Raw genomic sequence first — 15,891 nt, 5'->3', positions numbered from 1 at the left:
CCTGAGCGTCTCTCCAAAGCCGATGCTTGGTGAAGTCATTCTGTGAGTGCTCACTGTCTTGAGAACACAAGCCCTGCGTCCCAATCTGCGTTCCATCCACACACTGTCTACTGTCCACCTCAGACGTGATGCTTTAGGAAAACTGGATTATTAGCTGTTCCCTAACCCTATCAATTTTCTGTCATGGCTTCATCACTTTATACATGGAAATCTTCCTGGATTGTTCTCTTTCACCTCAAACTAACAAATTTCTACCTCTCCATTTTTGATCCCTAGGTACCTTCATGTAAAGGTATTTATTTTCCTTTTTATGATTGTCTTTGTCCTTTGTCTTTTTTAATTTTTTCTTAAGCAGGGTGCTTTCCTTTTTAAGAACAGAGACAAGAAGGAAACTCACATTCCCTATCTTTCCCATCTCAGTGACGACACCACGATTAAATCCTTTGCACAGTCAGAAATCTAGGCATCACCCTTGAGTCCATGCTCACTCTCCTCCCCTCTCACTGTGGCAGCACAGACGACAACACTGGTACGTGCACTGCTCAACACTGTCCCAACCCTGTCCCGTTTCCAGTCTAGTTCCATTTTAATCTATTTTCCTTATTATGTCCCTAATATTCCCTTTAAGATATAAAACTGGTTATTTCACTATCCAGATAAATACTACCTAGGCCTTCTATTATGTTTAGAATAAAGCCAAGAAGAACCACTATGATTCAGCCCCTGCCTGCTTATCTGACCTAATATCACTCTCTCTGTTGTTCACTAAAGTCATGATATATATGCACTGACATTGTCTCTGTCCCTTAAAAAGTCTCAACTCCTTCCTGGCTCATTGCCTTATGTCCCGGCTCCTGGAAGACCAGTGCTCCAGGCTCCTTCTCATTCAGATCTCAGTCCTTTCTTAACTCTTCAGAGAGACTGTGGCTGACGTCCCCTCTAAATCTGCTTCCCCAGGCCCTCAGTGCTGTTGCCCTGATTCCTTTCTTCATAGCATATGAAATGAGCTTGTTTATTCCTTTCTTTGTTTTTTTTTTTTTTTTTAATCTCTTTCCCCACATTAGTATCTAAGCTCAATGAGGGCTCTCTTGTTTACTGTATTCTTAGAACCTGGAACAAATATATAACAAATAAGCATATTTGATTATTTAATCTATATAATGTTAACATATTTAATAATAATCTATTTCTTCACCGAGAAAAGCAGTAAGAGAGTGCCAAATGCTCTCTTCCTGGCCCTGGCCATATTATGTTTGTACAGTTTCAGTAGAAACAACCGCCTTCTGTCCCCAGCACTGAGTGCTATAAGCCTTGCTGGTACTCTGGATCTTTAGAACAAAGTAAAAAGCCCATTTTCAGGCAAAGGACAGGAGCATTGTAGATAGTATCCAGGTGTTGCCTTACCCTGCATTTCATAGGTACTAAAGGAAAACTGAAGTTCCTTTGGCTGATCTCCACCTCTTGAGAGCCTACAATTGCTCTCATTGGGATAAAAACAAATCAAAGGATAACCTTCATCACAGAGAACAGGCTTAATGCTAATGGATCCTAGAGCATTTTCTTATAGAACAATTAAATGTTTACCTTCTCCCAACCAGCGTTTGCAGAATAAATGTTTTAAATGAGTGGTGAAGGGGGCTGGGGAAAAATTATGACCTGAATGCCAATTCTTGATACTACTGGGTTGGCCAAAAGTTCGTTTGGGTTTTTCCCTGAGATGTTATGGAAAAACCCAAATGAACTTTTTGGCCAACCCAATGCTTCTTCCATGTTTTTGATGAAAGGACTTGACAGACACAAGCATCTTGGTAGGGAGGCTGAAGGGTCTTAAGCTACCTGATGTTGGACGTGATTCCAAGAAAGCAGGCAATACTTTTAACCTTTGAGATGCAGCGTTAGGGAGGGTGGAAATCCAAGCACTGAAAGGAGCCTTAGAAAAGGACCATCAATGCCCTGATGGCTGAGAGGATCTGGTGGCTTCCTGCAGTGAATGCCTTCAGCAACATGCAGAATTGGATTGACTCTGACTACTTGTTGTGTATGTTCAGTTTGTGGAGGAAGGAGAGAGGGGCTGCCTGATGCAGTTGACTCGAGTGCCCTTGAGGATAGCTATACAGATGTCCTGTGGGATTGAGTCCTGGGGGAAGCCTGAGAACAGAGAGATGTCCCGTTCCCCCTTCAGAGGGTCAGCCCAGCCTGCCACCCACTGCATGCCCACCAGAGCAATCCAAGTCTTCCTTGCTTAGAGGTTTGCCCCTGACAAAGAGGCTCCAGCACAAGCACTTCTTGAATGCTGAAAAAAATCCACCTTGCAGATAGGCAAACACAATTTACCATCCATTTGAAAGACCTTACCAAATTGAGAAAGGGAAACCCAGCTGAACAATCCAACAGGCGGTTCCCATTGAAGCAAAAACAATGAAGCAAGGAAAGGAATAAAGGACAGCACCCAGGTCTTCAAACTCTAAATCTGTGTTCTTTCACTTTGCAATTCTGATTTATTTCACGAGGCTACTTAGAAACTTTCACATCATATTTTGACATATTTTTTTTTAATACTTCTTTTACTGTGTTGCACTCATATACCACAACAAGTCCATTTCTTCAGTTACTGACCACGGAACTAAAGTTTTTTATCAACTGTCTCTTCTTTTCCTTTCTTAAGTATTCAGTAGCTGGAATTTTCACTCAGCATCCTTCACCGTAGCTGGATACTCTCATTCCAGCTTACCTTTGCTCATCTTCTGTGCCAGATTCACCTTTCCCATCTGGCAAACAATTCTGCTCGCCTCTAATACAGTGTTTGAAAAAGTAGCACTTTAATTATGTTTAAGGACTACTCTATTCTAATATGATTAAATATTCAGGAAGAGTACTATGCAACGAGTTTTTGTGATTATATGGAGGTAGCTAGAAGCTGCAAGCCCAATAAAAGTATAACATTTTTTCAAAAGGCAGGCAAAGCATATTTTATACTCTTTTCAAATAACTTTTAAAAAATTATCATGACTGAGTGGGTTGTTGTTTCCTGACTAAAAGATAACTCGGAAGAAATCATCACAGCATTTTCATTTGGGAGAAAACAAAGGAGAACTTCTAGGAGAGATTTTCTCATGAGATATTTACATAGCTTTCCTCAGTTAATACTTTTTTTTCATTTTAGAGTTCAACTTTTTTTAATAAAACAAAATTTTAAAGTAGCAGCCACAAAAACAAAAACCTACTGAATGGTAGAAAATATTTGCAAATGATATGACAAATAAGGGGTTAATATCCAAAATATTTAAACAACTCATACAACTCTACAACAAGAAAACAAACAACCAGATTAAAAAATGGGCAGAAGAACTGAATAGACATTTTTCCAAAGAAGACATACAGATGGTCAACAGGCACATGAAAAGATAATCAACATCATTCATCTTCAGGGAAATGCAAATCAAAACCACCATGAGATATAACCTCACACCTGTCAGAATGGCTATCATCAGAAAGAACACAAATAACAAATGTTGGCAATGATATGGAGAAAAGGGAACCCTTGTACACTGTTGGTGGGAATGTAAATTGGTGCAGCCACTGTGGAAAAAACAGTATGGAGGTTTCTCAAAAAACTAAAAATAGAGCTACCATATGATCTAGCGATTCCACTCCTGGGCACATATCCAAAAGTAACAAAAACACTAGTTGAAAATATACATGCAACGTGGATGGACTTGGACAGTATTACGTTTAATGAAATAAGTCAGACAGAGAAAGACAAATACTGTATGATATTACTTATATGCAGAATATAAAAATGAAACAAACTAGTAAATATAACAAAAGAGAAGCAGCCACTAAAACATTAGCATAATATTGGCAATAAACATTTTTTTAAACCAACAGAAGGAATCAAAGTTGAATTGGGTGAACAGTGACTCAGAGGGTTTTAAGAAGGCCTCTGTCCTTGCCCAGGTATGTTGCTGAAAGTTGCTTGCTCTATCTAACATTTCCTGAACAAGTATAGGGATGCAGTATCTACACTCACTTATGCTCTACTCGTTCAGGCCTTTTCTGTACTGTGTCCTCAGCACTTACCTCAGTGCCTGGCACTACTTGCTGCTCAAAAATACATTGAATAGCCCTCTCCACCCCATCTCCCATCTGCGTCTGTGCCTCGTCCCCTTCTCTCTGTCTCTTTCTTCCCCATCACTTCCCCAGACACTGACACCCAGTTACTCCAGTTTCCCCGGTTTCAGCTTTGGTCTTCAGCCCCATTCACCCGAGGATTTGCCTGAAGGCCACCCCCAACTCTGCACCTGCCCCCTTAGGGCCACCAAGGACCATGACTAAGACAGGTCCCACCCCCATGGCCCCACAGCTCAGGGCGGAGGAAGAAGACGAGGAGGACTATGAGCCTGTCCCAGAGCCCCCCAGTCCCACCCAGGAGCGCTGGCAGAAGCCTACTCCTCAGCACCAGCCCCCCACCCCCAGGACTACGCCTTCACCTTCTTTGACCCCAACGACCCTGCCTTTCAAGAGATTCTGTTTGACCCGCAGACCACCATCGCTGAGTTGTTCGCCACTGTGCACCAGTACAAGATCGATGTCATTGACAATGAGATTCTGCGACGAGGCTGACACCTGATGGGTTGACCTAACATGACACTGCTCCATTATACGTGCAAGGCTGGGGCCCACGGAGTCGAGTTCCCCGCGGTGGCTGTGCGCCTCTTGCAGCAGCTGCTGGCGCTGGGCGCAGACGTGACCCTGCGCAGCTGCTGGACCAACATGAACATACTTCACTACTCAGCCTATTTCGACGTGCCCGGCCTCGTGCACATGCTACTGAAGGGTGTACGGCCCCGAGTGGTGAGCTCCAAGTGCAGTGACTTCAGCCACGGCTCAGCCCTGCACATCGCTGCTTCCAACCCATGCCTGGGTGCGACCAAATAATTTGTTGGAACATGGCGCCAACCCGGTGCTTCGGAACCGAAAGGGACCCGTGCCAGCGGAGGTGGTCCCAGAGGAGTTGTCCCATGGACATATCCCTGGACAAGGCCGAGGGGCGCTGGTGGCCAAGGAGCTGTGCACGCTACTGGAGGAGGCTGTGCCATTCTCCTGTGCCCTTCCTAGGGTCACGCTACCTAACTATGACAACGTCCCAGGCAATGCCATGCTCAGCACACTGGGCCTGCACCTGGGAGACTGCGTGCTACTGGATGGCCAGAAGACCCGCAGCTGCGGTTCTGCGGGACCTCAGAGTTCGCCAATGGCCAGTGGGTGGGCATGCAGCTTGATGAACCTGAGGGCAAGAATGATGGCAGTGTTGGGAGTGTCTGGTACTTCATCTGCCCTCCCAAGCAGGGTCTCTTTGCCTCTTTGTCCAATATCTCCACTGCAGTGGGCGCACCTTCCTCATCCGTCACCTCCACACCTCGGACTCCCTGGATGGACTTCTCCCGAGTCACTGGCAAAGACCTCAGGGAACACAAAGGTAAGAAGAGGCCCCTGTCAGCCCCGAGTCTGGATGGCCTGCAGCAGTGTGAGGGAGCCAAGGCTGAGGTTGGAGACCAAGTCCTAATCACAGGCCAGAAGCAAGGGATTGTGCGCTTCTGTGGGAAGCCAGACTTTGTCCCAGGTTACTGGTATGGCATCCAGCTAGACCATCAGCAAGCACGATGGCTCTGTCTTTGTTGTCTGGTACTTCATCTGCCCCCCTCAGCATAGAGTCTTTGCACCAGCATCTGGAATTCAGAGGACTGGTGGATCCACTGACCCCCTGGGGACAGTGTCGGAACCAAAAGTGAATCAAATGACAATGATGCAGACCAAAACACCTTCACAACAGTCTGGACTCCAAAGAACATCGCATCAGAGAGCTCCATCTCCAGGTTGCTCTTCTGCTGCTGGTTTCCCTGGATCCTGAGGGCAGAGATGCAATCTTAGAGGCTCTGGACATTCCACAGAGACACAGAGCCCCCTCTAGCATCTCCTGACACAAGGAGCCCCCTAGTCACTTGAGATAGAGTTTCCCAGTAACATATCCAGAAGAGAGACCCCATTAGCCAGCCCTCGATCACTAAGGCCCCATTATTAACAGATTCCCCCATGATAACCCCCCAAATATAGACCCTATGTTACCCAGAAAGAGATTCCCTGAGTGTAGTACCTTTAGGCTAGTCCCAACCCCTCAGATCAGACCCCCCAATAACAGATTTCCACATCACCCCAAATGATGGTAACTTTCTTTACATAATGCTCTACAGCAGAACATTCCTGAGTCACTGGATCAGAACCCTTCCCTATTAACAAGGCTTCCCCCCACATCCCCATCAAGTACCCTTGAAAGAAACACCCCCAGAGCAACAGAGTAACAGACCCACATTTAACATCAGTCCCCTCAAGATATTTTGACCCCCACGGTCACCCCCAAACCCTTACACTTCAATCAGAGACTCCCTCCATTAACAAAACACCCTGCTCTTACCCCTCAAGAAGAGACCTACATTAACCAGCCCACTGTCACCTCCAATTTACAGGCACCAAAACAGCCCTGGAAGTGCTAATTACAGGACCCCCAAGTCTTCCTGTCCTCTGCACCCTCAAGAAACCCCCAGTACCTTGTATGAAGCCCACCCCATGCAGCCCACAGCACCTGTGCTGGCCAGGCTCCCAGAAAATTCTCTATTTTTTAAGTAATTATTTCCCCCTTTGGGGGACCCCAAAATTTGGAGACCCCATTCTAAGACTCTGAGGCTCCCAAACCCCAGAGTACATGTCCCAGCCTTTTCTGTGTCCCCAAGCCTACAGCCCCTAGGAGACTCCAAAACCCTAACTCCCAGGACCCCCAAATCATGGAAACCCCAAATCCCCCAGGAATCCCAAATTTTAAAAAATCCAAGCCTCTAGGAAACCCCAGTCATGGAGGTCCTTGTGCCTGGGATGGAGGAGACTGTGGTCCGGTTATGCATCCCGGGCCCCCGGGGCACCTCAAACCCTATTCATAGGCACTAGGGGACAACAAAAAGGAATTCTCATCCCTGGAAACCAGAGGACTTCAATGCCCTGAGTCCATGGATCTTTAGACACCAAAATTCCAAGAGCCCCAGCCGCAGTGGCCCCGATCTTCAAGCCTACATCTTTAATACATGAGGGGCACCAAGGCCTTGAGGGGATCCCAAATCCTGGGCCCCCCATTTCAATGTACATTCTGGTCACAGGTCCAAAACACCAAACCTAAGTTACTGGCCCTGAAGCACCTCACAGCACCCTGGCCAGACTAAGAGCCTGATGGAGATCCTGAAGACCTACGGGGTCCAGGGCAGACCCTGAAACCAAGGACAGCTCACGACTGTCCCTTCACGCATGTCTCCAAACTCAGCATGACCCCTACTCCCTTCAATAAAGACGTTTCTGTGGCAAAAAATAAATAAATAAATAAAATACATTTAATAAGTAAATGGATGATTTATTTTAAGAAAACTTCTTTAGGCACTTTTAAAATTCCAGCTGGTTAGATGCTTTACTCTCTTGAATATATAAATTTTTCATGTCCAGGGAAGGACTGGAATTGCAAGATTATTGATAAAAATCACCCATGTAGTCCATGTTCTATCAACCTTATTCATGCACAGAATTTGCACTCTCCTTTAAACATATCCTTATCACAATGATTTCTTTGTTAAGAATTTGGGTCCCTTAGGTCAATGTATCAGTACCAATAACTATCATCAGTTCTGTGTTAACCAAGAGTTCATTTTTCATACTTGTAAATTAAGGTATATATTATATGCCAAAGTATTAAATTACAGTAAGTCCCCTACATATGAACCAGTTCCACTCTGAGAGTGTAAGTCCAATTTGTTTATAAGTCCAATAAATTTAGCCTAGGTACCCAGCTAACACAGTCAGCTATATAGTACTGTACTGTGACAGGTTTATAATACTTTTCACACAAATAATACGTAAACAAACAAACATAAAATAAAACATTTTCAAACTTACAGTGTAGTACCTTAAAAAGTTCAGTAGATAGTACAATAGCTGGCATACAGGGGCTGGCATCCAGTGAACAGGCAAGAAGAGTTACTGAATGGAAGAGGGAGAGGAGGTGGGAGATGGTAGAGCTGAAGGATCATCAGCAATAGGAGATGGAGGACAAGCTGCAATTTCACTCATGGCTGATGTTGATGGCACAGGTTCTGGTTCCTTGCTGGATTCAATTCTATCTGCCCTCTTGAAAAAATGATGTAATGATAGTAGTAGCTATCACTGGGTAGTAGCTCTTTTTTTCTCCTCATAGATGACACTGTAGCACTGGATCGTGTTCTGAATGGCTGCTGCAACCTTCGTGTACCATTCGACGTTCAGGTCCTGTGCCTCAAAAACTAACAGTGCCTCCTCAAATAAAGAAAATCCCCTTGCCATTTCCTGTGTTGTGAATCTCTTCAGTTCTTCAGTTACTTCTTCTACTTGTTGTCTCTCTTCATCCTTTCTGTCGACCTCCAATTCCATCAGGTCTTCATTAGTAACCTCCTCATGTTGCACAGCAAGGAGTTCAGTGAAGTCATCCTCTTGCAGATCTAGCTCCAGCTTCTCGCTGAGGGTCACTGAATTGCTGAAGACCTCTTTGGAATCCTTATCCATCTTCTCAAATCCATGATAATCATGAACAAACTGTGGTCAAATGTTCTTCCAAATCCCATTCATGGTGATGACTGTAACCTCACGCCAAGCAAAGTCAATGTTTTTTATGGCCTTGTAGATGTTATAGTCCTTCCATAATTGTTGCAAGGTTGTTCCTGATTCATCACTCGCCTTTACTGCTTGACAAAAAGTGTGATGTAAATCATATTTCTTGAAAGTCGCTCTAACTCCCTGGTCCATAGTTGGATGAGCGATGTAGTATTAGGTGGCAGATGCACTACTTTGACGTTGGAATGAAAGTTGTCCATGAATGGGGGGGTGGCCCGGAACACCGTCAAGCAACAAAAGAATGTTGAATGGGACATCCTTCTCCAAGCAATATTTCTCTACCTCCAGGATAAATTGGTGGAAAAACCAGTCCTGGAAAATGGCCTGTGTAACCCAGGCTTTGGGGTTACTCTTCCACACAACAGGAAGAGAGCAATTGGGTATGTTTTTAAGGGCTCTTGGGTTCTCTGAATGGTAAACTAAGAGAGGCTTCAGCTTCATATCTCCAGAAGCATTGCCACCAAACAACAGAGTTAGCCTATCCTTTGCTGCTTTATAGCCTGGCATCAACTTTTCTTCCTTAACAGATGTAACTTTCGTCTGGCATCCTCTTCCAGTACAGTCGTGTGTCATCCACTTTAAGAACCTGCTGGGGTAAATATGCACCTTCATCAATAATTTCTCAAAGCGTTTCAGGAAATTCCTGGGCATCTACCATATATGTACCTGCTGCCTCACCACTTACTTATACGTTGTGAAGGTTGGTTCTAGCCTTGAATCAATGAAACCAGCCATGACTAGTATTAAAAGATGTACCTCTGATTCTTTGCCATGTTTCTTTTTCAAGTCTTCATAAAGGCTTTCAGCTTTCTCTTGAATCATCATTAAGCTGAGCAGGACTGGATGCTGATCCTGATCCTGCATCCACACACTGAGAAGTTTCTCCATCTCCTCCAACATTTTTCCACACTTCTTCAATATTATTGTCGACATCATCGGCACAGCAGATTTCACATGTTCCATGATGTTGTTCTTGTTCTTTAGAATTATGCTGATGGTTGAATGATTCATGTTATGAGAAGAAGCGACACTTACTTTTCACCTCACTCCACTCTCAATTTTTTTAACTTTTGTTTCCATCATTATCACTTGGCGCTTCTTAGCAGTAACAGCTACATCACTGCTGTTTTTACGCTTACTTCCAGACATCCTGGGCTTGAAATAAAGATACTGTACTACTGTACTCTGTACAGTACCATACAGTAAAGTACACAAAAGCACAACCACTTGTAAAGGATGCATACACGTGACAATGTACACCAGACACGTGACTTAACTTACGTGATCAGACATGCGAACATACATTCGAATCTTTGAAGGTTCACAACTTGAATGTTCGTATGTAGGGGACTTACTGTAATGCCTATTTCAACTTAAAATGCAGATAGTGCTCCTATGTCATGTGCACAGTAAGTTGCCAAGAAAATTTCCTGAAGAAAATTTATTCACTTTGACTCTACCTAAACAAATGGAACTTGGTATTTTTAGAATAACAGCCAAAGTCTCTCATTTAGTTTTATATAAATATTTATCTAACACCCTAAATCTAACCTGAGGTAGTGGCTGACTTTATAAGCTAGGATTGGCAAAGGCATAAGACTAAACACATGAGTCTTTCATGCTCATTCAAAAGGTCTTGGTTCCTAGACCTCATATATCAGTGGCTAATGTTTACTAAGGTAAAATAGAACAAGATAGAATATACACCCTCCCAATAATCCTGCAGAATATCTACATAAAATCTATATAGTTGCTATTGTATTCTTTGGTGATTTTTACATAGTGTGCAATATGACTTTAATAATGGTTAAAGAAGAGAAAACAGTCTGGAGTAACAAGTCACCATCACTAGTAGTTCAAGTCCACAACATTTCTACTTCGTGATATTCAATCTCCTTTGATAAATATGCTTTATAAAGCCTTTATACAGACCTTATGCAGAGTAATACATTGAGCAGATTTTTAGTAAATATTAATTAACTGTTCTTTGACCACATTTTCTTAATGAATTTTTCTGGTCCCTACCCTGGGCTGGTTAAAACTCACCTTGTGTTTGCTAAGAGCTGTTATCTAATAGCCTAAGATGTTTTGCTAAATAATAGCGTGTCTAGCACAGCACTAGTTGTTTTCTGAAATAGCTTCCTACCCTTTCCAACTCGGCTACAGATGTGATATTGGCACAAGACCCATTACCTCCCATACTTTCTTGTTTATTATGCTGGTCAAAGTGTCCTAACCTAACTATTTGTAGGGGTTGAGGAAGTCCCAGGACTTTTTGTCCAGATGGGTTACAGTCTGCATTTCATTCTCCCCTGATGTCGTCTGACAGCCCTGGCATTTGTAGAGCCAAATACAGGTTCACATGTTACCAGTGGTTATAATCACAGTTTTAAATGTGCAGCACCAGTGCCCATCAGAGTCTCCAAGGAAGGAATTTGACAGGAAAATGGTCCCTTGCTGTGCCCCCAGATAACCTATCTCATCTGTCATTACCTGGCATGGTGTAGATAGGCTATATCTACACAAGTGAAATGTAGGTGTAGATAGGCTATATCTATACACAAGTGAAATAATCGTCCCAATTTGTATTTGGGCAAAATGCCATCATAACAGATGGACATGAGTGTATACAACTGGGGAATTATGCATATACATTAAACATGCAGACTATGAGCATGAGTCCTTTCTAGGAACATCCAAACATCTGTCTGCTCTGAGATTTTGTGTATACTGTTTACACCATATGCTGGCACAGTGGGAGAGGCTTGTTGGAGGTGCAAAAAGGAGCACTCATGAATTTCATGGAAATTGTTTCATAGGGACAATTTGCATCACCCTGAGCAAAAGGAACATATAACAGTGCTGTGAATATCTTTGTTGTTATTTCAAGATAGCAAATTTTAAAAACTGATTTTGGTAGCAAAAAAGACAATTTTCAGACATCACAGGAAAAACAAAATTAAAATTTCGATTAATTCTTAAAACATCTTTGTATGATGTGCATGTGTTATTTAAGCGTTGATAAACTCCTATAAGATTCACTGTTAATTATTTGCATCCTTCTATCTGAAGCCAAGCCTGCAGATCAAACCAATCAGCACTTCTAACATAAATTTATAACTCAACTTGCAATGTAAGGAGTAAATTAATGTGTGTATGTCTTATTCACTGCAAGTATACCCCAAAGTAGTAAAGCATTCTTTATTATTTGAAGTGCAGAATCCCAGTAATTTCAAATCCTATCTAAAATAATATTAAAATTTATGTGTAAGTGTAACTTATTTTTTGACAAGAACATTGTCTTCATACTATGGATTGGCCTTATTATAAAAACTTCAGAATAATCCAGTTTTGCATACAAATTAAACATGTATATTAAGTTGTCTTTTATTATTTATTTACTTTAAATGACTGGAATTTAATTTTTTCACATTTATTCACCCTGAATTGTTATAACTTTACCTGTCTTTGTCCCTTATGAAAGTTTTCACAAGCTTATGTGATTATTTCTCTATCTGCATCTCTTTATCCCTCAAGGATCTTTTAACATTAAAGTGGTAAATAAAATAATAATAAAATAGTATCAGAAAAATACAAATGATTATCATTACTACTTCTGAACTTATATTTTTACTTCTCAGTGAATATCTGTTTTAGTAAATTAAGCATAAAAATTATAAATGCTATAAAACTATAACTACCCATTCATATGCAAAATTATTTTATGACTCCAAAATCTTAGAACTCAGTAGTACTCAAGTCAACTAATATGTAGTATATATTTATTTTCAAGTTTTATTTTATATTGGAGTATAGTTGATTCACAATGTTGTGTTCATTTCAGGTGTACAGAAAAGTGATTCAGTTATACATATATGTATATCTGTTCTTTTTCAGGTTCTTTTCCCATTTAGGTTATTACAGAATATTGAATAGAGTTCCCTATGCTTATACAGCAGGTCCTTGTTGATTATCAATTTTATGTATAGTAGTGTGTATATGTTAACCCCAAACCCCTAATTTATCCCTCCCCCACCACCTTTCCCCTTTGGTAACCATAAGTTTGTGTTCTGCATCTGTGAGTCTCATCTGTTTCATAAATAATTCATTTGTGCCATTTTTTTAGATTCCACATATAAGGGATATCATATGATATTTGTCTTTCTCTGTCTGACTTAGTCCACTTAGTATGATAATCTCTAGGTCCATCCATGTTGCTGCAAATGACATTATTTCATTCTTTTTATGGCTGAGTAATATTCCACTGTATATACGTACCATATCTTTTTTATCTATTCATCTGCTGACAGACATTTAGGTTGCTTCCATGTCTTGGCTATTGTAACAAGTGCTGCAATGATCATCAGGGTGCATGTATCTTTTCAAAGTATGGTTTTCTCCAGATATATACTCAGGAGTGGAATTCCTGGATCATATGATAGCTCTATTTTTAGTTTTTTAAGGAACCACCATACTGTTCTCCATAGTGGATGTACCAATTTATATTACCACCAACAGTGTAGGAGGATTACTTTTTTCCACACCCTTTCCAGCAGTTCTCGCTTGTAGATTTTTTTAAAAAAATTTAATGGCGTATAATTGCTTTACAATGTTGTGTTAGTTTCTTCTGTACAATGAAGTGAGTCAGCTATATGTATACCTATATCCCCTTCCTCTTGAACCTCCCTCCCACCGCCCCCATCCCACCCATCTATGTCATCACAGAGCACAGAGCTCCCTGTTCTATACAGCAGGTTCCCACTAGCTACCTTTTTCACACATTGTAGTGTATTTATGTCAAACCTAATCTCTCAGTTCATTCCACCCTCCCCTTCACTCTCTGTGTCCACATGTCCGTTCTCTACGTCTACGTCTCTATTCCTGCCCAGCAAATAGGTTCATCTGTACTATTTTTCTAGACTCCACATATATGCATTAATATATGATATTTGTTTTTCTCTTTCTGGCTTACTTCACTCTGTATGACAGACTCTAGGTCCATCCTTATCTCTACAGATGACCCAGTTTAGTTCCTTTTTATGGCTGAGTAATATTCCATTGGATATATATATCACATCTTCTTTATACATTCATCTCTCCTTGGACATTTAGTTGTTTTCATGTCCTGGCTATTGTAAATAGTGCTACTCTTTGTTGCAGTCTGAGGGCTTCTCATTATAGTGGCTTCTCTTGTTGTGGAGCACAGGCTCTAGGTGCATGGGCTTCAGCAGTTGTGGCAGGCAGGCTCAGTAGTTGTGGCACACAGGCTTTGTTGCTTTGCAGCATGTTGGAACTTCCCAGAACAGGGATCAAACCCATGTCCCCTGCATTGGCAGGTGGATTCTTAACCACTGCACCACCAGGGAAGTCCTAGGATTTTCTATGTATAGTATCATGTCATCTGCAAACAGTGACAGTTTTACTTCTTCTTTTCCAATTTATATTCCTTTTATTTCTTTTTCTTCTCTGATTGTCATGGCTAGGACTTCCAAACCTATGTTGAAGAAGAGTGGTGAGAGTGGACATCCTTCTCTTCTTCCTGATCTTAGTGGAAATGCTTTCAGTTTTTCATCTTTGAGAAAGATATTTGCTGTAGCTTTGTCATATATGGGCACAGGTTCCCTCTATGCACATCATCTATTGAGATGATCATATGGTTTTCATTGCTTAATTTGTTAATATGGTGTATCATATTGATTGATTTGTGTATATTGAAGACTCCTTGCATTCCTGGTATAAATCCCACTTGATCATGGTGTATGATCCTTTTAATGTGTTATTGGATTTTGTTTGCTAGTATTTTGTTGAGAATTTTTGCATCTATGTTCATCAGTGATATTGGTCTGTAATTTTCTTTTCTTTGTGGTATCTTTGGCTGCTTTTGGTATCAGGGTGATGGTGGCCTCATAGAATGAATTTGGGAGTGTTCCTCCCTCTGCTATTTTATGGAAGGGTTTAAGAAGGACAGGTGTTAGCTCTTCTCTAAATGGTTGTTAGAATTCTCCTGTGAAGCCATCTGGTCCTGGACTTTCGTTTGTTGGAAGATTTTAAATTAGAGTTTCAATTTCATTACTTGTGATAGTTCCGTTTATATTTTCTAATTCTTCCTGGTTCAGTCTTGGAAAATTGTACCTTCCCAAGAACTTGTCTGTTTCTTCGTGGTTGTCCATTTTACTGGCAGATAGTAGTTTGTACTAGTCTCTTAAAATCATTTGTATTTCTGCTGTGTCAGTTGTGATTTCTCCTTTTTCATTTCTAATTTTATTGATTTACATCCTCTCCCTTTTTTTCTTGATAAGTCTGGCTAAAGGTTTATAAATTTTGTTTATCTTCTCAAAGAACCAACTTTTAGTTTTATTGATCTTTGCTATTGTTTTCTTTGTTTCTATTTCATTTACTTCTGCTCTGATCTTTATGATTCCTTTCCTTTAACTGAGTTTGGGTTTTCTTTGTTCTTCTTTCTCTAGTTGCTTTAGGCATAAGTTTAGATTGCTTTTTTGAGATTTTTCTTGTTTCTTGAGGTGAGATAGAATTGCTATAAACTTCCCTCTTAGAACTACTTTTGCTGTGTCCCATATGTTTTTGATCATTGGGTTTTCACTGTCAAGTGTTTCCATGTATTTTTAAAATTTCTTCTTTGATATCTTAAGTGATCTCTTGCTTATTTAGTAGCACACTGTTTAGCCTCCATGTATTTGTGTTTTTTACAGTTTTTTTCCTGTTATTGATTTCTAATCTCATAGCATTGTGGTCAGAAAAGATGCTTGATAAAAATTCAATTTTCTTAAATTTTCTGAGGCTTGATTTGTGACCCAAAATATCATCTATCCTGGAGAATGTTCCATGTGCACTTGAGAAGAAAGTGTATTCCACCACTTTCAGGTGGAATGCCCTATAAATATCAATTAAATCTGTTTGCTCTATTGTGTCATTTAAAGGTTATTTTTCCCTATTTATTTTCTGTTTGGATGATCTGTCCATTACTGTAAGTGGGGTGTTAAACCCCCTACTATTATTGTGTTACTGTTGATTTCCCCTTTCATGGTTGTTAGCATTTGTCTCATGTATTGAGCTGCTCCTATGCTGGGTGCATAAATATTTACAATTGTTATATCTTCTTCTTAGGTTGATCCCTGGGTCATTATGTAGTGT

The 15,891-nt window shown here is 41.0% G+C and overlaps 1 protein-coding gene and 1 pseudogene across 1 annotated transcript in view; both read left to right on the top strand.

Moving 5' to 3' along the window:
- Positions 1-15,891, top strand: part of KHDRBS2 (KH RNA binding domain containing, signal transduction associated 2) — a 713,320-nt gene that overhangs the window by 386,296 nt on the left and 311,133 nt on the right. The window lies entirely within an intron of this gene.
- Positions 4,224-5,931, top strand: LOC102999019 (CAP-Gly domain-containing linker protein 3-like; annotated as a pseudogene).

Source organism: Balaenoptera acutorostrata, chromosome 10 (genome assembly GCF_949987535.1).
Source record: "Balaenoptera acutorostrata chromosome 10, mBalAcu1.1, whole genome shotgun sequence".
Lineage (NCBI taxonomy): Eukaryota > Metazoa > Chordata > Mammalia > Artiodactyla > Balaenopteridae > Balaenoptera > Balaenoptera acutorostrata.
Note: the sequence above shows the minus strand (reverse complement) of the source record. Positions and strands in the feature narration are given on the sequence as shown.